Source organism: Hippopotamus amphibius, chromosome 16, assembly GCF_030028045.1.
Source record: "Hippopotamus amphibius kiboko isolate mHipAmp2 chromosome 16, mHipAmp2.hap2, whole genome shotgun sequence".
In the NCBI taxonomy this organism is placed as follows: Eukaryota; Metazoa; Chordata; class Mammalia; order Artiodactyla; family Hippopotamidae; genus Hippopotamus; species Hippopotamus amphibius.
Genome location: NC_080201.1, coordinates 47,795,771 through 47,816,562, shown reverse-complemented (window position 1 = coordinate 47,816,562; position 20,792 = coordinate 47,795,771). Strand labels below are relative to the sequence as shown.

Here is a 20,792-nt window from a genome sequence, read left to right as displayed (position 1 = left end):
GCCGAGGAAGCAAACGGAAGAAGCCTGGCTCGGGTAGGGCTGGGTGAGAATCGGAAGCTCCCGGCCGGGTAGGGAAGAGGGAGCCGGGAACCCGGCAGAGGAGGGCCTGGAAAGCTATTGTGAATCCCTGCTGAGGGAGGCCGGGCTAAGAAGGGCTGAAGCCGTGCGGAGAGAGTTTGTGCAGCAGAGGGCCCAGGCGAGACGTTCACTGAGGCTTGTATGTGCGGGACCCCAGGTCCGTGGTCGTAAACCAGAGGGTCAAGGGTTTTGTTGTTTTTGTCAGTTTTGCCCCTTGAGAAAGCCCCCAACACTCACAGCACAGCAGACGCGCAGTGAGTGTTAGGTCCGCCCTTGGCGTGTTTTATATCATCACCGCCAGGAAGTTCCGTCGTGTCCTTTTCCTGTCAGTCTCACAGCGGAGACAGCCATGGTTGCGATACATGTCATTGTTATTTAGTTTTGTCAGTTCTACAATTCCGATTGTCTCCTTTAGTTCATTCTAGTGTTGTAAGATTTAGTAATGTTGTGTAGTTCATTCCTTTTATTTCGGGACAGCATTCCATTGTGCAAATGTGCCACAGTTTGTTTTTTCATTTTTCTCTGTATGAACGTTTAGTGTATTTCCAGGTTTTATATATTTTGATAATGCTGGGATGTTTCCATTTCTCCTGGGGAAATACCTAGAGGAAAAAACTGCTAATAGGTTAAGTTTATATTTAACTAAGAAGCTGACAAACCTTGTAGGATGATTACGTGTTGTGTTTGAGACTGTGACTATGAAGTAAGTGGTTTCTGAGTTTGATTTGGTATTCTATGGAATTATGAGCTCAGTGGAGTTAGGAATATCACGTAGGGTCCATGGAATTGTGGTTTTGTGCAGTGGTTGAGATCATAGTAAGCAAGGTGTCTGTACCAACTCTTACTTATCATGATTTTGTGTATTCATTATATGGTGACTGTGAAAGTGGATCACTATATAAGGGATATTAATGAATGACTAAGAAACTGTGTGTCTAGTTAGGTATGTGTCATTTCCATTCTGCTTGCAGAATTATGACTGTTACCAGTCAAGTAAAATAGCAGTATAAGATATATCCAAAGGAAATGAAAACAGGATACTAAAGAGATGCCTGACTCCTATCTTCACTGCAGCAATATTCACAATAGCCAAGACATGGAAACAACCTGTGTCCACCGACAGGTGAATGGGTAAAGAAAATGTGTGTGTACACACACACACACACACACACACTGGAGCATTATTCAGCCTTAAAGAAGGAAATCCTGCCATTTGTGACAACGTGGAAAGACACTGAGGACATTATGCCACGTAAAGTAAGTCGGACAGAGAAAGGCAAATACGATGTTCTCACTGTATGTGGAATCTAAAAAAACCCAAATTTATTGAAATAGAGAGTAGAGTAATAGTGGTTGCCAAAGAGTGGGAGAAATGGAGAGATGTTGGTCAAAGGTTACAAACTTTCAGATATAAGATGAATAAGTTCTGGGGATCTAATGTACAGTGTGGTGACTATTATTAATAATACTCTGTATTATATACTTGGAAGTTGTTAGGTGATTAGATTTTTTTTTGAGACTTTTTATCCATTGAGACAATAGTATTTACTGTTAGAATGAGAAGGGTTTAGCCTTGGTATTAATATTATTTTCTTTTTTTTTATATCTTTATTGGAGTATAATTGCTTTACGATGTTGTGTTAGTTTCTGCTATACAACAAAGTGAATCAGCAAGTGATTAGATCTTAAATGTTACCACCACACACAGAAAAGGATAATTATATGAGGGGATGGAGGTGTTAACTAACCTTATTGTGGTGATCTTTTCCTAATATATATATGTATCAAATCATCACACTGTACACCTTAAACTTATGTTTGTTAGCAAAAAAAAAAAATTGAAAGTAGGTAAAAATCATAATTTCTAGATGACTGGATTGCATACTTGGAACACCATCTGAACTAATTCTAATATGTTGAAATGACTAGGGTTTAATAAGTAATACATAAGAAAAGAAAATACTTTTTTACCTCTATATACCACTTCTAACAGATTTGAGTGAGTTTTTTTTTCCCTGTTTCTGGATGAAATTATGTGTGATTTAATAACTTTTTCAGTCACTCTAAGCTAAGGAAAAGTATCTGAAATACTTCAGATCACAAGGTCAGTCTCATAGCAGTTAGTCATTTTCTAATAAAAATGTTTACTGTAAAAAATCAATATTTAAACTTCATTTAAAGGAAGATTTTCTTCTATCTGACTGGAATCTACAGTGTGGAAAAGTACATAACCAGTTTCTTCTCTATTTCCCTAACCTGTATTACTCAATAGTTAATATTTAGCATAATGAATATTAATATTTAATAGTAACTGCTTACTGCTTAACTAGGCAGCTTTAATCAAGTTATTATGGAAACTCTAAGGTAAGTGGGGTTTCTTATGCCTCCCTTCTCTCTTCTTTGTTCATTTTTCCAAAAAAGAATAGAAAAGAGCAAAGGTCCTCTCTTGCAAATCTTAAAGCCATAGCTCAGATGAGATAATGTTTCTTCTCTCCTTTTTGAAATAGTCTTTTCCCCTAGCATATATGAGCATTTTCCCATCTTGAAACTTCCTGGAGATAGGATTCCCTTTCATGAAACTGGTCCACATTTCCTTTTATTCTTGCCAGATAAACCTGTGCCTTATCCAAGTTCTTCTTCTAATTTTAACTAATGTTCACTTACTAATTGCATGTTTCACTCAGCATCTCCTTCTCATGCCCACAAATGGAAATACAGTCTCTTGAATTAAATAAGCATATATTCCTTGAATGAACCTTTCTTGTCTAGACAGTGATTTGATGTCTAAGTAGTGAGTGCTTAGGAGAGCCCATACAAGAGGAAGACTTTATTATGTCCACAGACCTTGGTTTTCTAAGTGAGTAAAGATGGACGTAAAATCAATAGATTAGCATATGGCAAGAAGGGAGGTTCTCATGTTACACTGTGTCCTCTCTTCCATCTCCAGCTCACCCTTATGGATCATGTTTCTCCATCTCGCCCTTGTAGTTATATCCCAGGAATGCTTTGTCCCATTTACATGTCTCCATTCTGTAACAGGCACCAAAGGCACGGAAGGAATCTATGGTTGAAAGAGCCTACTTTCTATACACAGTAAAGCACTGGAGAAGAGACAGGACAAGAGGAACAGGTCCATGGTGATAGGAGCCTAGGAACAGACCTGGCCTTGAACCTCGGTAAAATCAGAAATGGTGCCCTAAGCCTTCCTTTGGTCATTAATTCAATACTACCCACTCTTTTTCCTTCTCCACGCCTCCCTTACATTTTTTAAAAAGTGAGGAAATCCAGTTTTTTTCTCCTTTAGGTAAGAGGCAAGAACAAAGTATAGTAGAAATTTTTTTAAAAGAGACATAACAAGTGGATATCTGTTCCTGCTCCCCCTACAAACACAGAGAAATGCCATCTAAACTATAACAAAATTCCTTTAAAATGGTCAAGTCCAAAAGATAAGAAAAGAAAAATGGAAAATTCTGCATCCAGAAACAAAGAGATGAATCCCAACAGTAAATGTAAAGGTAACTTTGAGTTGACACCTCATAGAGATCTTTGATCACATATATAATGCTTCAGAGTACTAACTGGGGTCTGGGGGTCCAATTTCTACATAGGAACAGGGGGCAGAGAGCTAGAACTAAGACCCTACTTAGTCCTATAAAATATTTCTACAGAATGCTAATCACTGGCCCAAAGAGATGAGGGAGCTTGCAGTCTCTGAGGTTTTTTGAGGGAGTTGGGGGCAAAAAAATACAAATACTGCATTATTCCACTCATATGAAATACGTAGAGTAGTCAGACTTATAGAAACAGCAGGATGGTACTTGTCAGAGGCTGAGGAAGAGGAGATGGAGAGTTACTGTTTAATGGATATAATTTCAGTTTTTGCAAGATGAAAAAGTTCTAGAGATTGGCTGCATAACAGTGTGAATATACTTAACAGTATATTGATCTATATACACTTTTAAATGGTTAAGATGATAAATTGTATATGTGTTTTACCACACTTTTTAAAAATGAATAAAGGTGTAAAGAAACTAGAAAAAGACAACCCAAAAACTAAACCCAAAATAAGCAGAAAAAATTTAAATGGGCAGAAATCAATGAAGTAGAAAGCAGACAATAGAGAAAATGAACAAAACCAAAAGTTGTTTACTTGGAAAGAGTTTTAAAATTTATAAATCCATATTAAGAATAGTTAATTAAAAAAATACAAATTACCCATGTCAAATGAAAATGGAGATATCACTACAGATCCCACAGATAGCAAAAAATTAAGGGAATGTTATGAACAACTTAATGCCAATAAATTAGACAACATAGATGAAATGCTCTTACTGCTTGAAAAGCACAACTTCCCAAAACTAACTCAACAAGAGATAGAAAAACAGAATTGCTCTGTATCTGTTAAAGAAATTTAATTTTTAATTTAAAAAAATTCCTATATGGAGAACCTGGTTGAATTCTACTAAAATGCTTACAACTCAGCAGGAAGTAAATATAACAGCACTGCTTTAGAAATTCTTTTAACTCAGGGCACATGAGATTCAGTTGAAATAAACAACAACCTCTGCCTCCACTGAAGTGATCTGAAAAACAAAAACTATAAATCAACAAGGAAAAAGCCATCACAGGAGAGTCAGCAGGTAAAGAAATAAAGTTGGTGGTGGATAGGGGAGTTGGATGAAGATGGTCAAAAGGTACAAACAAGTAAATACTGGAGATGTACAACAATATCACTATAGAACAGTGTTGAATAGCAGATGTGAAAGTTGCTAATCCTAAAAGTTCTCATCACAAGGAAACTTTCTTTTGTAACAATGTGAGGTGACAGATATTAACTAAACTTATTGTGGTGATTATTTCACAATATATACATGTGTTAGGTGATTATGCTGTGCACATTAAGCTTATCTGATTTTATATGTCAATTACATCAGTAAAACTGGGGGGGGGGGGCAGTTGGTACCTAGAACTGCACATAATATGACAGCATAAAAGAATAGGAAATAAATATTTAAAATGGAAAAGTCAACAAAAGCACAATACATAAAAAGAACCTGCAGATATTAAAAGAATGAAGAGAATTTCCAGAAATAAAAATCAAAGTATTAAAAGAAAAGAAAAAAACAAAAAACCATGAGAACTTAAAGAATTAACACAACTGAAAAGTAAATTATTGGGCTTAAACATCTATCTGAGGGAATCACCTAGAAGGCCTCACAGAGATGAAAAGTGAAATATAGAAGAGAAATTAAGAGATACAGAAGAAAATGAAAAGGTTCAATACACAGCTAATGTCATAAAAGGAGGGAAATAGAGAAAGGAGAGGAGGCATCAGAAAAGAAAATGGTTTAGAACTTTTCATAATTAAAGAAAGTCATGATTTCAAGGTCAGGAATCAAAATAAATTGTAAGTGGAATAATGAAAGTAGATTTAACACCTAGACACATCATGATAGTGCAGAATAACAAATCTGATGGGAAGAAAAAGAAAGAAAACAGGTAACCTAAAAGGAATGATGACTAGACACATAACATGTCAGAAGACAATGGAATAATACCTTCAAATTATAAAGGAAAAATAGCAATCAAGAATGGGGCAAAATAAAGACATTTTAAGGCAAAGGATGAGGATTCTTTCATAGACTGGAGAATTTCTAAAAGGTACACATTAGCAAGAAGTAAATTGATCCCAGAAAGATAGAAGGAGATAAAATTGGTTGGCAAGTCTGAGTAAGTGTATACTAAGTAATAATGATTAATTAATGGTGTTTCAAAACAAAAGATTAAAAAGCACCAACTAACAATAGAAAGAATATACTCAAAGCATTCTAAAATCTTCCAGGTGTCCTCTCCTAGTGAAATCATAGATGCTGCTAACTTTTTTCAGCAACAGTGTGTGACTAGGCATGGAGTACTGCCAATCAGGGAAGCTCACCTGAGCCTTGGTATCCAGAGTTTCTACTGGGGCTCAGTCACATAGACATGGTTGACTGCCTGCATGGCTGACCTGCGTTTCCAACCCCCTCCAGAGTTTGAGCTAATACTACATGACTCAAAACTCCAACTTAAATCACATTGTTAGACTATTTGGTGTTTACCCTCAGGTAAACAAAGACACTATCAAGCAGGCCATTCCAAGGGTTTAGTGATCACCTTCCAGGAGCCAAAGGCAAAGGCAAGACCTCACTTTGTGTAAGGTTAATTCTTTACTACACAAGAATAAGCATTGAGAAAATATTACAATAAATAAACTAATATATTAGGAAAATTCAGAAACGAATTCAAGAATAAATTACAAATGAAAGTTTACCAGAAGTGAAGACAAACATGCAATAAAGAAAAACAATAAAACCACAGGTTATATCTTAAGACAAATCAAATTTTTAAAAATACAAATTTTTAAGAAAATGTATAAACAGCCAGGGCTCAAGTGTCTACCATAAGAGTTTTGAGTTCTGGAATAAGGAGATTGATTCACTTGGTGTTTATGCCTGCCACAAGGGTAGTGGGTCTTAGTATCAGGACTTGCTTGCCCACAGCCTCTATGAGATTCCCCCCCCCCCCAAAAAAAATGCAAAATAAAGGTATTAAAAAAGAGTTCACATATCTTCTGTCAGAGTGGTGGAAACTGAAGTCTGTGGAGGAGCTCAATCTTCTTGACTACAACTGGGGAAAGGATCAGGGTCTAGGCCCATGTGTTGACATGTACAGAGAAACTCAGAGGTTGTGGTCTGCATGGATGAGAGCCTGGACACATGCAGAGTAACTGGGTAATAACTAAATATACTGAGGATATTTGGAACCATGATTCTCATAGTCAGAGGAGATAGGTACACATATGTAAAGGAAGAGGACTGAAATAAACCTTGTTAAATTGGATTGGAATTAGAGGTGTCAGTGTCCACTACACAATTTTTAAAATTGTTTAAATTTTAACAAAGCAGAATTCTATATCCAGAGAAAATATATTCAAGAATGAATGTAGACTAAAGACACTTTTAGATGAGACACTATCCTCCTGTGGCCAAAAAAGGGCAACAATGTCTACTTTCACTACTTCTATTCAACACTGTATTCAACTAGCAGTTACATTAAGGCAATAAAATAAATGAAGGATATAAAGACTGGCAAAGAAGAAGAAAACCCTATTTGTAGATGGCAGTTGTTTGCTTACAAAATCCTAAAGAATCTATAAAGCAAGAACTAGTACTTACAAGTAAATTAGAAAAGTTGCTGGATACAAAGTTACTATATACTGATTAATTATATATGTATAAACTAATTTTATGTAATAGCAAACAATTGAAAAGTGAATTTTTTTTTTAAAAAGGCCTAACAGATGTAAAGTTCCCTGCCTGATCAGCCCTCACTCAACTGAGCTCTGTCTTCTTGACAACCCTCTCAGCTTTTTCCATTTCTCCAGTAAGGTGGTCACGCTGCCTATAAGAAATAAATACGAAATATTGTATAAAAGTATTTATAAGAATTAAAACCAATTCTGTAAAACACTTTGAATATTAAATTTCTAATGACATGTAAGCAAAAATAATATTGGTGAAGACTTCAGAGAAGGTAGAGGGATTGAGAGAACATCCACCTTAGGGTGACCAAAGAAAGAATAGAGAGATGAGAGAGGTAAGAAAGTCTTATTTAAACCTATCCTGGGGACTTCCCTGGTGGTCCAGTAATTAAGACTCCATGCTCCCAATGCAGGCAGCCCAGGTTCAATCCCTGGTCAGGGAATTAGATCCCACAGGCCCAAACGAAGGTCCTGTGTGCTGCAACTCAGACCCAGAGCAGCCAAATAATTAGTTTTAAAAAACACACCTAATACTAGCTCTCTGTATTAAAAGGCAATATAGTATAACAGTTAATGAGAACTATGTTGGCTATGATTACTGTATTTTTGTTTGTTATTTGCTAAGAGGAAAAATGGAGCTTCCTGAAACATTCACAGGTTCTTTCTAGAATGCTAGACAAATGCTGATAAATGCAAAGTTCATGGATTATCCTTTTCAATGACAATGTAGGTCAAGTAAAACAATTTTTGTTATAAGAAATGAATATGTTCACTTCATCTAAAATATTTTCTTGATTCCATCACCGTATAAATTGTGGAGGTTACTTTGATAATCAGTACAAATCAGGATTTTTTCCATCTGTTCTCTCCAAAGGTGGGTCAGAAAATAACATACAGCATCTTTACCAATTCTGAGTTCAGATACAATATAACACCTGGTTTCTTTGGCAATAGATATGTCTTAAATGTCCCACAAATCTCATCTAGCTCCATGGGTATCAAAGAAGGTAGAAATTATATGAAGGGGCTGAGAAAAGTCTGCATATCATGAAGAATGATTGATTATCATGAAGAATGGTGAGGTGTCATCTGCAACACAACAAAATTTAACCCATTCATTTGAAAACAGGGTAAAAAAAATCACTTAGTTTCTTAAAAGACAGGCTTGATATCCCAGAGAGAATATTTAAATTATTTGAGGCAGATAGCTTACCCAGTGAGACCAAGTTGCTGTTTTCCATCATCACATCCCAGTACAGTTCCCTCAGAGCAGAACCCATATTCCCATTCCTCTTGAGTGAACTCTAGGGCCACTTTCCTGAATGTTACACATTCCTAAAAGCACAAACCCAAGCATTACTGGTGAAATTCAAGAAGTGTTTTCAAAATAAAAAAAGAGTCAATAAAGGTTTGAAATCCAAGAAGGGGGCTATATACCAAGCCAATAGGCTGTCGCTGAATGTCTATGGTAAGAGAAGTTAAGGAAATCAGTGTTTCAGAAACAGATTGTACACATTTTTTTTAAAGAAATCTAGTTGATTTATGGGGATGTAAATTCATACAGCCACTATGGAGAACAGTATGGAGGTTCCTTGCAAAACCAAAAATAGAGTTGCCATATGACCCAGCAATCCCACTGCTGGGCATATACCCAGAGAACAGCATAATGCAGAAAGACACATGCACTCCAATGTTCATTGCAGCGCTATTTACAATAGCCAGGACATGGAAGCAACCTAAATGTCCATCAACAGATGAATGGATAAAAAAGATGTGGTACATATATGCAATGGAGTATTACTCAGCTGTAAAAAGCAAGGAAACTGGGACATTTCTAGAGACATGGATGGACTTGGAGACTGTCATACAGAGTGAAGTGCATCAGAAAGAGAAAAACAAATACCGTATATTAACACATATATGCGGACTATAGAAAAAGGGTACAAATCAACTGGTTTGCAAGGCGGAAATAGAGACACAGATGTAGAGAACAAACATGGACACCAAGTGGGGAAAGCGGGGAGGGTTGGGGGAGAATGAATTGGGAGATTGGGATACCAAATTGTACGCTCTAAATATATGCAGTTTATTGTATGTTAACTGTATCTCAATAAAATTTCTTAAAAAAAAAAAGAAATCTAGTTGATTTAGACAAAAGTTCATGCCTATTATGTGATTCCTCAGTTATCCAGACATGGCTAGAAACATGGCTAGAAATGAATAAAAGTCATAATTTACTATTTAAGTGAAATAGTGAATATGAGCATACTGCATGCCATATGCCTACCTCATAATTACTACTAAATGAATTTTTACATCTTTTTCCATTACAGACTAAGAAAATATAATTCATGGAATTTCTTTTCCAATGTAGTATTAAATCTATACATACATAGAGTGATAATAGTTTGCATAAAATTAAAGAATTTCTTCAAGCCTCAGGTTCGTTATTATGTCATGTACCATTTTTTTCCTAGTTGTCATTTTTTTAATGGTTTCATATTTCACACTAAGTTGTTCTCTAACTTGTTTCTGTTTGGGTGTAAGACTATTATTTTAAAATATGTAATAAGCATTAAACTTATGCCAAAGTATTTAGTAAATTTTTTAACAGCAACAGTATAGTCCATCTAGTAGATATATATCACTAAATTATTCTTAATTATTATTTTATACTACCAGGTTTAGGGTGGGGAAAAAAATCTTTAACATCTTTTCTACTGACGGGAGCTTACAGTTACCTACTCCTTTTAAATCCAGCTGAGCCACCATTCCTCACTGAATACTTTCCTTTATCCAGAGTTAGAGGATGCAAAATGCTCCGTAATCACATAGAAAATGTTAAATCAGCACAAACTTTTCAAGTACGTAATAAATCTTCCTCCTAATAATCATCTTTCCATGACTGATTCACAAGGTATATCCCTGATCTCTCTGTATGCGAGTCCCAATTTTACTCCTACCCAATCCTAAAAGCCTCAGAAAACATGATCTTAACACATACCAACACTGAGGACAGTCAACTGCCAATCTTATATCTTCCTAGAAAATGCAAAGAATTTCTAAGTTTTTCCATGAGTAATCAAATGGAACCAATTTCTCTCAATCATCCCTCCACCATTCTTTGAATAGTCAAATAGTTCCTCATCAAGCAATTTAATTTTACTCCATCACTCTTCTTGAAAGAAGGCTGAACTTCTAGGAAATGCTATACATTAATGGGAGAATAGGGAGACCTATCAGGAGGACCTAGGGCTGGTTGGCATCATACTTCACTGGTACAGGAGGAACTGGGGGCAGCTTCTTAGAGATCTCTGTTACACAGGACATTTCTAAATAAGGAAATGTTCACATGATCTAATATATAATTATGCTCAAGAATTAGAAACAGCAGCTTACAAAGCTGTGTTAAAATGGTTAAGAACATGTCAGTACTCTTCAGTGTTTCCCTCCTGGAGAAGTACAGAGACTATAGAGGTGAGAACTGGGAAAAGAAAAGTTGGGTATGAGACCAGATGTACTTCAGCTCCCCAAATGATACACGTTAATATGAGCTTTTTCTTCCATCTTCCTGCCTGTAAACAATACCTTATCAACATACACAGAAAATAACAGAGGTACGGGGTTCTGGACAAACCAGAGGTCCTCCTGTCTGAAAGTTGGATCCAGACAGTTCAGCAGGAGGGTTCTGGCTCGTCCTCCAGTCTGCTGATACTGGCCTGGGCCTGAGATTAGGCACATGTTGAGCAGATACTCCTCCCTCTATACTATGAGGGTGAGTCAAAAATTATCTGCACTCTGGCTGTAGAATTCACAGAAGTTTTAATATAACTGGAGTGCGGATTATTTTTGACTCACCCTCGTACATTCCAGGCCTGCAGAGGGAAGACACCATTCACACGAAAACCTCATCTTTGGCCTCAGGGACTGTCATATATTGTAAATTCCAATAAGGCCCACAACAATATTTCAGGACCTGCACGTTCTTCCAGAATTTTGCCATTCACCTACTTCATCAAGAAATGGAGTTTATTTCCCTTCCTTTGAAACAGAAGGGACCTTTGTGATTCTCTTGATGAATACAGTGCAGTAGAAATGACATTGTGTATCTTCCACGGATAGGTTAGGAAAGGCAATAGAGCTTCCTACTAACTCTCAAGACACTCACCCTGAAATCCAATCATTTTGCTGTAAGGAATCCAAGCAGCTATATAGAAAAGCCACACCTAGATATTCCAACCACAGTCCAGCTGAGGTTCCAGCTGACTGTCATTATCAACCACCAAATATGTAAGTGAGCAAGCCTTCCGATGATTTCAGCCCCCAATCTTAATACCACCCCCGCTGAAGCCAAGTAGAGCATAGACTAGCTGTTCCCACAAAGTTCTGCCCAATAAACAAATTAATGATTAAAACAAATGTTACCATTGTTCTAAGCCTAAGCCACTAATTTTGGGATGGTTTTTTATATAGAAACTGGGAATGCCTGATCATCCCACACAAAAACAGAAAATAGTGTAACTGCAAAACAGCATTGACCCACATGGAGTCCTACCCCCAAGCCAACACAAGTCCCAGAATCCTCCAGCTCCTCACTTCCCATTTCTTAATCACAGTCAACTACCCTGATTCTTCAGTAGCATACTTTGCCACCTTTTATCAGTATTCCTGCTGGAGAAAAGTAAAGCCTCTTGCAGCTTGAAAACAACAGATATTTACTAAGGACTCTATGGGATAGATGATTTATAAATCTTACCATTTAATCTTCATCAATGCTCTATAATTTAACTTAGTCTCTCCACTCAACAGATCAGAACATAAAAGGTAAAGAAGTCAAGCAATTTGCAATTTTCAATAAGTGGGGTCTGTATAGTCTCTAGCTGTTGGATATATTATTCTGTGTATGTCAATTAGGTCATTTGTTAACATCTAAATGATTTTTGGTATCCTTGTTCTAACACTTATTGAAAGGTATGCTGAAATCTTCAACAATGACTGGGTTTGTCGATTCATCCTTTTACTTTTGTTAATCTTTGGTTTGTATATCCTGAATCTGTTATTAGGTATATTCAAATTCATGATTACTGTATCTTCTTTTTAGGTTTAAACTTTTATCATTATGAAACGTCCCCGTTCTCTCTCATAAGTCTTTTTTTACTGATCTTAATATAGAGACACCAACTTTCCTTTAGTTAGTATTTGCATTATACCTCTTTCATATTTCAAGTTTTTTGTGTCATTATACTTAATATGTGTCAGCTGCTAAAAGCATATGGTTGATTTTATTCTTTTCATCCAGTCGGACAACAATTTTCTTTTGATTGGAGTGTTTAATCCACTTTCATTAAGTTTAATTACTAATAATGTTGGATACACCAACATTTGCTTTTATGTGTCCCCTCTGTTTCTTTGTTCTTTTATTCCACCATTCTTACCTTCTGTTGTATTAGCCAAATACTTTTATTCTAGTTTTCCCCATTAATTTATACTGTCATACATTATTCTCTTAGTAGTTATCATAAAGCTTGCAATATTATGCTTAACTTATTACAACTAGGACTCTCATGCAGTGGCTGTTAGAGCATAACACACTGGAAATATGTTCATTGGTGTCTACCAAACTAAACACAGATGTCTTAAGTAACCCAGTAATCCTTTCCCTGTGTATCTCCACAGCAAAAAAAGAATGCGTATGTCCACAAAGCACATGTACAATAATGTTCATAGCAGTAGTATCTCTTAAAGAAAAACTAGAAAAAAAACAAATTTCCAACAACAGAAGAACAGAAAAATAATCTGTGCAACATCCTATAATGGAATATATAGTAAAAGAAAAGGTGCCTGCTACATGCAGCAATATAGATGACTCTCATAAAGATGTTAAAAAAGATCTATCTTTATGTGAAGTTCAAAACAAGTAGATTTTGAATGAGGAGGTACATAGATATTTTTATTCAGTGAGACCCAGTTAATAGGGTCGACTATCCAGTTCCTACATTATTCTCCTGAATAAATACATCTGAGCAGGTTGCTGTCATCTGCATTCCACCCAGCAGGAGCCAGTGCTACATTGCTGAACATGTCTACGCCTGAAATGACACAGACAGTCCCAGAGGGTCCTAGAAGGGGAGGTAAATTTGGCCAAGACATGGGAGCTGCACAGCAAGAAGGAATTGCCCAGGTAAAATTCAGCTTTAGCAATAACTGATTGGTTTAAAATATATTATAGAAACATCCATTCATGACTACTAAGGTAGTCATTAAATGCAAGGTTGTAAAAAAATGTGTAGTTAAGAATATGTTCAATTATAGCTCAATGAAACTTGGAAAAAGTATGAAAATATTCAAAACATTCAATAGTTTTTTTAAAAAATAAATGCATAAATATAATGTCATTTTGCTTGTAAAATGTGTATATATAAACAGAAAGAAAAATATCTGGAAAGTTATGAAACCTTATGTTAGCACTGCTTCTTTGTGTTGCCTGTGATTTTCTTTTTATTTAAAACTACTTCTTGGGACTTCCCTTGGTGGTCCAGTGGCTAAGACTCCATAATCCTAATGCAGGGGGTCTGGGTTCGATCCCTGGTCAGGGAACTAGATTCCACATGCCACACTAAGAGTTTGAATGTAGCAACTAAAGATCTCGCATGCTGCAACTAAAGATCCCGCATGCCACAGTGAAGATCCCGTGTGCCCCAACTAAGACCCGATGCAGCCAAATAGATAAATAAGATTACTTTCATATGATTTAAAAAAAAAAAGATACTGTTAAAAAAAAAAACTACTTAAGAGTGGCTGTGTATTAATATACTCACTTTAAAATTCTTTAAAAAGAAAGCTATTCTTCAAAGATATATTAATACATGGCCACTCAAATTAAGAAGTAGTCTTAAACAGTCTTCCCTGAACTTTGAGAAAATGCTCAGGATAAATAGGTGCCAAGTCTGAATGGCTTTTCTTTGTTTCCTTCTGCTCCCAACATCTGATTTAACACTTTGATTTTTACATATGGCAAAGGAAGTTGGCGTTTTGCCTAGAAAAGAATGGTTAAAAGTCCCTGAGGGAAGTCTCATAAGTATTGATGATGTTCTGGGACTTCCCTGGTGGTCCAGTGGTAAAGAATCCTCCTTCCAATGCAGGGGACGTGGGTTCAATCTCTGGTTTGGGAACTAGGATCCCGCATGCCGTGGGGCAACTAAGCACACATGCCATAACTACTGAGCTCGCACGCCTCAATGAGACAGCCCGTGTGCCACAAACTACAGAGCCCATGCCCCCTGGAACTCGCATGCCACAATTAGAGAGAAAAAAACCTGCACGCCAAAACTAGACAGAAGCCTGTGCACCACAATGAAAGATCCCACATGCCTGAAGGAAGATCCCCTGTGCGACAACTAAGACCCAACTCAGTGAAAAAAAAAGAAAAAGAAAAAAGGTATTGATGATGTTCTAAATGCTGCTTTCATGTCCTCCTGTTGTAAGGGTTGAATTTACTTCTAACTCATTCCTTTTAGCCCTGATGCCCTCCAAACACGTGTTTAATCTTGTTCTATTAGTCTCATTTTACATTACTCTCACTAAAAGTTTCTTGAATAAAACCTACTTACCTCCACAGAGCTTTTCTGTCTTCAGTATAATCTGGTCATAACCTAAGAATGCTGTCATCAGAATGTCTTCCATATGAATTCCCAACATGTGTCATATGACGTAAGAGCCTTTATCACTGTTTACCTTACATTTATTCCCACGTATATTTGATCTTGCTTAATAATGAGCAACTTACCTCTTTTTAGTGTTGGTGTCCCCTCAAGTACTAGAATAAGTGCTGGCATATTGTGAGCAGGAAACATATGAAGGTAGACAAAGATAAATCTTAAGGATATTCATCACAGAGTAGTTTTGATAACCATAAATATCTCAGGTTAGAAAAGAGGTTAAATAAATTATTGGTGAGAGTTCCTGGTGGTCTAGTGGTTAGAATTCAGCACTTTCACTGCCAGGACCTGGGTTCAATCCCTGGTCAGTGAACTGGGATCCCATAAGCCACACGTGGCGGCCAAAAAAAAAAAAAAATTATTGGCAGCTATTAATATGTATGTTAGTTTTTAAAGATGATTACCCTAATTCATAGTAAATGTTGAGGAAAGATGTGTAATGAATAAGTAAGACAGGCAGGTTAAATAATTACTGAGAGGTTATATACAGTTGTAAATAAGAATAAGCTCTGTGGTTAAACTTTCAGAATGTCAATCTTAGCTCTAAAAGTTGTGTGTATTAGTATCTTATCTGTACTGCCTAGATTTCTTTATCAATAAAGTGAGAAAAACAATAGTACCTATTACCTCAAAGAGTTGTCAGGATTAAGTGAAAAACAACAACCAAATATTATTTTTTATTGATGATGAAGAGACTATTTCACGTCCTGTAATCCATTGCCATTAAAGGAAATTCTCTTCTGTACTTACCATTTTTTCTGAAAGTGAAATTCGAGGTTCTTAGGCCTGCTCTTCCTTATAATATTACAGACTACAGCTTACAAATGTAATTTGTTATCACCAGCAATATTACCCACAAAGAATGGAAGAAAGAAGAGGACAGCTGCTACAGATAGACAACATTCTGCCTCATAAAACTAGCTAAGAGACTCTGACCCGCTTAAGTAACAAATTGAAAATATTAACAAAAAATCAATCTTGTTCTCTGTCTAACCCACACTTTTATGCTGGGTTGTTTATAACTATGCATATTTATAACTACTAACATCTAATTCTGTAATCTGAAATTATAACCTCATCCTTGTCAGCATAATTTATATAATGGAGTCTCCTAAGATCCCTGGTCTTGAAATATTGGTGCTATTTTCTGAAAGTTATCTAAATATGTAAAAAAAAAATTGAGTAGCTTTACTCAATTTTTTCTCCTGGAATTATGCATAAACTGTTATCTGTAAAATTCCAAAAGGTCTGTCAAATCAGTTGGACATCACTGTCACCTCCTTATCCCTACTGATAAAGTTAATTTGTGTATCAGGATCCACAAAATGGGGGCTACCCTAGCGACCAGCCCACATCACAAATGTAAACTTAAGTCAGCTTGCATTTACAGGGAACACCTATCAAGGAGACCTAACATACACAAATAACAATCCTCCAACTCAACTTTGGCTAGCTTACCTTACCCTAGAAAACTGGACCAGATACCCTTATAAGAAAATCCCTGACCTCCTAGCCAATTGTGCCTTTTCCCTGTTGCCTCTTCTAACATTCTATAAAATTCTCTTTTGCCCAAAACCCCTTGGGAAGAGTGCTCTACTGCTTGTGAGGCACTGTACTCCCCCAATCCATGGATTGTTTCCCTTCAATTAAAGACATCAAACTCATAATTAAATTGTTTCAGTTTTGCCATTTGACATTACATACAAGGATGTATAACAAACCACTGACTGGGTTGAATTCCTTTTTCAAACTAAGAGTTAGAGAGGTCTTTATTCATTTAAATGATTAATTCATGTGATTCTTCCTGAGAAAAACAAAATCATACAAACATAAGCATAAGGAAAAATTTAGAAGAATGTATACCAAAATGTTAATAGTGATTATTTCTAGATGTTAAAATTATGAGTACTTTTAACTTTTGATTTTGTAACTTCAATTTGGATTACTATTTTTTTTTCAACAAGACTGCATTCATTTGATCATCAGGAATTAACACCTATTTCCATATAAAGCATTTTTCTAAAAAGCGTCATAGGGAGGGCTATCTTCTATTTCTCATGAAAACTGTGAGCAAACAGACTGGCAAAATGACAGGTAACAGCACTAAAACCAGTGTGATGAGTAAATAAATAAACCTACCAAGTACTGTATCTTCTTTTACTGTATTCCATAAACATAGTGAGATACTTTGCATCTTAAGATTCACCTGTGAACGCTGCTCAATATTCTGTAATAAACTAAATAGGAAAAGAATTTGAAAAAGAACAGATACATGCATAACTGCATCACTTTGCTGTACACCTGAAACTAACACAGCATTGTTAATTAACTATGCTTCTATATAAAATAAAATTTAAAAAAAAAGCCAAACTTCAGTCCTAAAAAAAATTCAACTGTAATGTGCACAATTCAGGTAAGTGACACTTTCAGACACTTTCAGTGGTTGGTCCATAGCAGAGGCTTAATAAATGTGGCTTTATCATTGCTTTTCTCTATTGAATGACCAATTAATGTACCATACTGGATACAATCCTTGAAAAATTGGTAAGAAATGCAATTATAATAAACTGATTTATAATTTAGCAACTTGAGTAATTTTGTTCATAAACATGAATACTGCATAGCATTACACTTTATATTTTTCATATTAGAATCTCTTTTTAGTGTCTATATAATATTAATCACTTGAATGTAATGTGATTAACCTTATTATTTACATGATATAGGAAATTATTTGGGGACAAAATCCTCTTAAAGTTTATTTCCAGGTGTAAGTTACTGGCTAGTGATTCAAAACCTGTTTGGTTCCTGTACACCTTTGATAGTCTCAAAATTGTAGATTTTTTCCCCAAGAAAAATATGCATTAATAAAATAAATATACAATAATTTGGTATACAATTCCAAGGCAAATCATTTAAGGTGAAAGATACCTGTTCTATACCATCTAAGCATATGGCTCATTTTCTTACAAGTGCCCATTATAATTAACTTCATATTTTCATTGCTCCTCATTTGTGCATGTGGGATGACTTAGGATATCAACATAATAACAGGTTTTTAATTTAAGTACTTCTTATTATTGCCAGCCACTTTTCTAGTGCTGTTAATATTAACCCTCCTAGTCCTCAAAAAAACACTTTGAAATTGGTACTATTATTTATGTTTTAAAAACTATAAACTCTGGAATGGAAAGATATTGAATATATTGCCCAAACTCACAAATACAAGACCAAGATTTTAATTCAGATACTTTAGATTAGGGGTCAGTTAATTGTTTTGTAAAGGACCAGAGAGTAAATATGTTAGGCTTTGTGGGCCAAAAGGCAAAATCAAGGATATTATGTAGGTGCTAATATAATGAGAGAAAACAAATTTCCACAACATCTTTTGACAAAACTCAAAGTTTATTCATGAACACTGAAACTTGAATTTCATATAATTTTCACATCATGAAATACTGTTCTCCTTTTGATATGTTGTCAATTATAAAAAAATGTTAAAAAATGGTCTTAGTTCACAGGCCATAAAAATATTGGCTACAAGCTGGATTTGGTCTGCAGGTCATGGTTTGCTGACCTCTGCTGAAAACTCAGAGACCACTATACATTACTGACTCTCAGTCCACACAAATATGTGACTTGAAAAGAACTGATGCTGCTAAATCTTATACAATAACTGGTTGGTACCACATAAAATTCCTTGGAAAAAATTTTCTGCCCTTCTTGAAAGAGATGTCTCTGTACATACCCCTAATAATATTCTTAAAGGTCTCCAAAACAGAAGACTGTTTTTACTGAAGACTGTTAATGAAATCAATCAAATCTTCTCCTACCTTGCCATTTTTCCACTCATGTCTCTGAAGAAAATCTAAAGTACCTAATATGTAATTCTACCTAAGCACTGGTCTCTTCCTTAACAAATCACCATGTAAAAGAGGACTGTTTCTGTTTCATGGGACTGCTTAGACAAAAACAGCACAAGGGGAAGGTGTTGCCAAGTGGTTATACAAAAATTAACTGCAGTAAGCACATCTGATAAGGAACTGGGAAAGAAGGGGATCCATCCTCATGATACTATCATTAACTGGGAATAGAAGGCTTGGAGACCAGGTAAATGGATTAGTCAGTATTTGGCAGGGCATTTAAGATGAAGTTATTCTATATCCTGAAAAACAAAAATTCATTCCATGAAACAGAAAGCTCAAAATGACCTCTAGCTTGGCTGTGACACATGCAGCTGCAACACTTTTCTCCTTTCATGGTTCTTCTTTTGGGATACAGCAAAACTTGGAAGGAAAAGGGAATCATGACATACCAGGCCTTTCATACCAAGACAGGCTAAATAAGAACACATTTTTCATCACTAGCAAGCCTCCATCATCCATGTTAAATACATCAAATGGAAATATGAGAAAGACTGGCATACTGTTGACCCTTATCTGTATCATAAAGAAAAGTCAGGCTGACTGAAGCCTAGGACCGGAATCTGTTTCTATGTTCACAGCAGTTTCCTGTCGACAAAACTATAAAAATGCTGTAGATCTGCAATATGCAGCTTGCCCCCACAGAGCTTCCAAGAGGAATCTTTGGAGGAAGGAATCCTACTCTTGGTGATTTAATATCATGTCTTCCCAGGACCCTGCCTTGGGGGCAAGTCTAGCTCTAAAATCCCCATAATAAACACAGAGCTATGCTTTTTTTAGTTGGAACTTTCATTCTAGGTCTCAAATATTCAACTTCCCTTTGAATATCTGAGACTTAGAATGTGAGCCATTTTTGTGCAGCTAGCATTTCTGTGCAATGTGGCTACAAAAGGTGAAAACAGAGGTAGTGAAAGAAAATCCAGTGCAACAAATTCCAAGAAACCATGGAATTGACAATTAGCTCCAGAACATACTACATTTAATGTACTGCATGCCTGTTTATTAAGCACTAGGCTAGACAATAGATACAGGGTGCAATGATGAAGCCAACAGGGGCCATGCTTTAGAACTGGAGGCTTCTGCGGTTAACAAGGGCCTTGGAGTCTTTGACAGGCACAGACTGAGTCGCACAGGGATCTTGTCCACCGATTCCTCAACGCTAGAACTGCAAAATTGAAACTCCACCCTCCTAGAAGTAAGGTCACACACTAGGCCAGTTTTGATCTGTCTCTAGTCCGTTACAATAATGCTGTCCACTGGATCACTTGGTCACAATATAACACCTCACAGTCGCCGCGGACCACGGTCATTACTGAGGCCCCGCCCCCCCATCACAGTCCTGAGAGGCTAATCTGGGCCAGTCAAAGCCTCCCCACCACGCACACACCCTGGCCCCTTCACTCACACACACGCTGTCGCATGCTCGCTCTCGCTCTTTTTGATACACACATGCATTCTCATAACCACATCTTACACTGACGCAGTCACACAATCACACACACACCCACAATCACCTTCCTCAGCAGGGGACTCACAAAGGCCTGAGACTCCTGCCTCCACCTGCGGCATCCGTGCCTGGGAAACTCCAGGCCTCCTGCAGTGAACTCCTCCCGCACCCAGAACCGAGTCACCTCAACTCACCACACAGAAAATTATGACCGCAGAGCTAGCGGAAAAGGGAACAGAGACCGAAGTTCACTAGTCCCCCCAAGGCCTGTGAGAAACGTAGTCCAACCCGGAAAAGCGCTAACGCCAACACAAACAAACCCGAGC

General features: G+C 36.5%; 2 long non-coding RNA genes across 3 annotated transcripts; one reads left to right on the top strand and one right to left on the bottom strand.

Annotated features, from left to right (window-relative positions):
* The first annotated feature begins 30 nt into the window (after positions 1 to 30).
* LOC130838883 (uncharacterized) lies at positions 31 to 9,440 on the top strand. Of its 2 annotated transcripts, XR_009049730.1 has the most exons (4): positions 31 to 235; positions 1,153 to 1,335; positions 3,118 to 3,254; positions 7,409 to 9,440. It is a non-coding gene; the product is annotated as an uncharacterized LOC130838883 (long non-coding RNA). The 2 variants fall into 2 exon arrangements; XR_009049729.1 differs by lacking the exon at positions 7,409 to 9,440 and having other exon boundaries at positions 3,118 to 3,324.
* On the bottom strand, positions 8,595 to 20,789 carry LOC130838891 (uncharacterized). Its single transcript, XR_009049740.1, has 3 exons — positions 20,661 to 20,789; positions 17,236 to 17,333; positions 8,595 to 8,713 (listed from the first exon to the last, which is right to left on the bottom strand). It is a non-coding gene; the product is annotated as an uncharacterized LOC130838891 (long non-coding RNA).
* Positions 20,790 to 20,792: the final 3 nt, after the last annotated feature.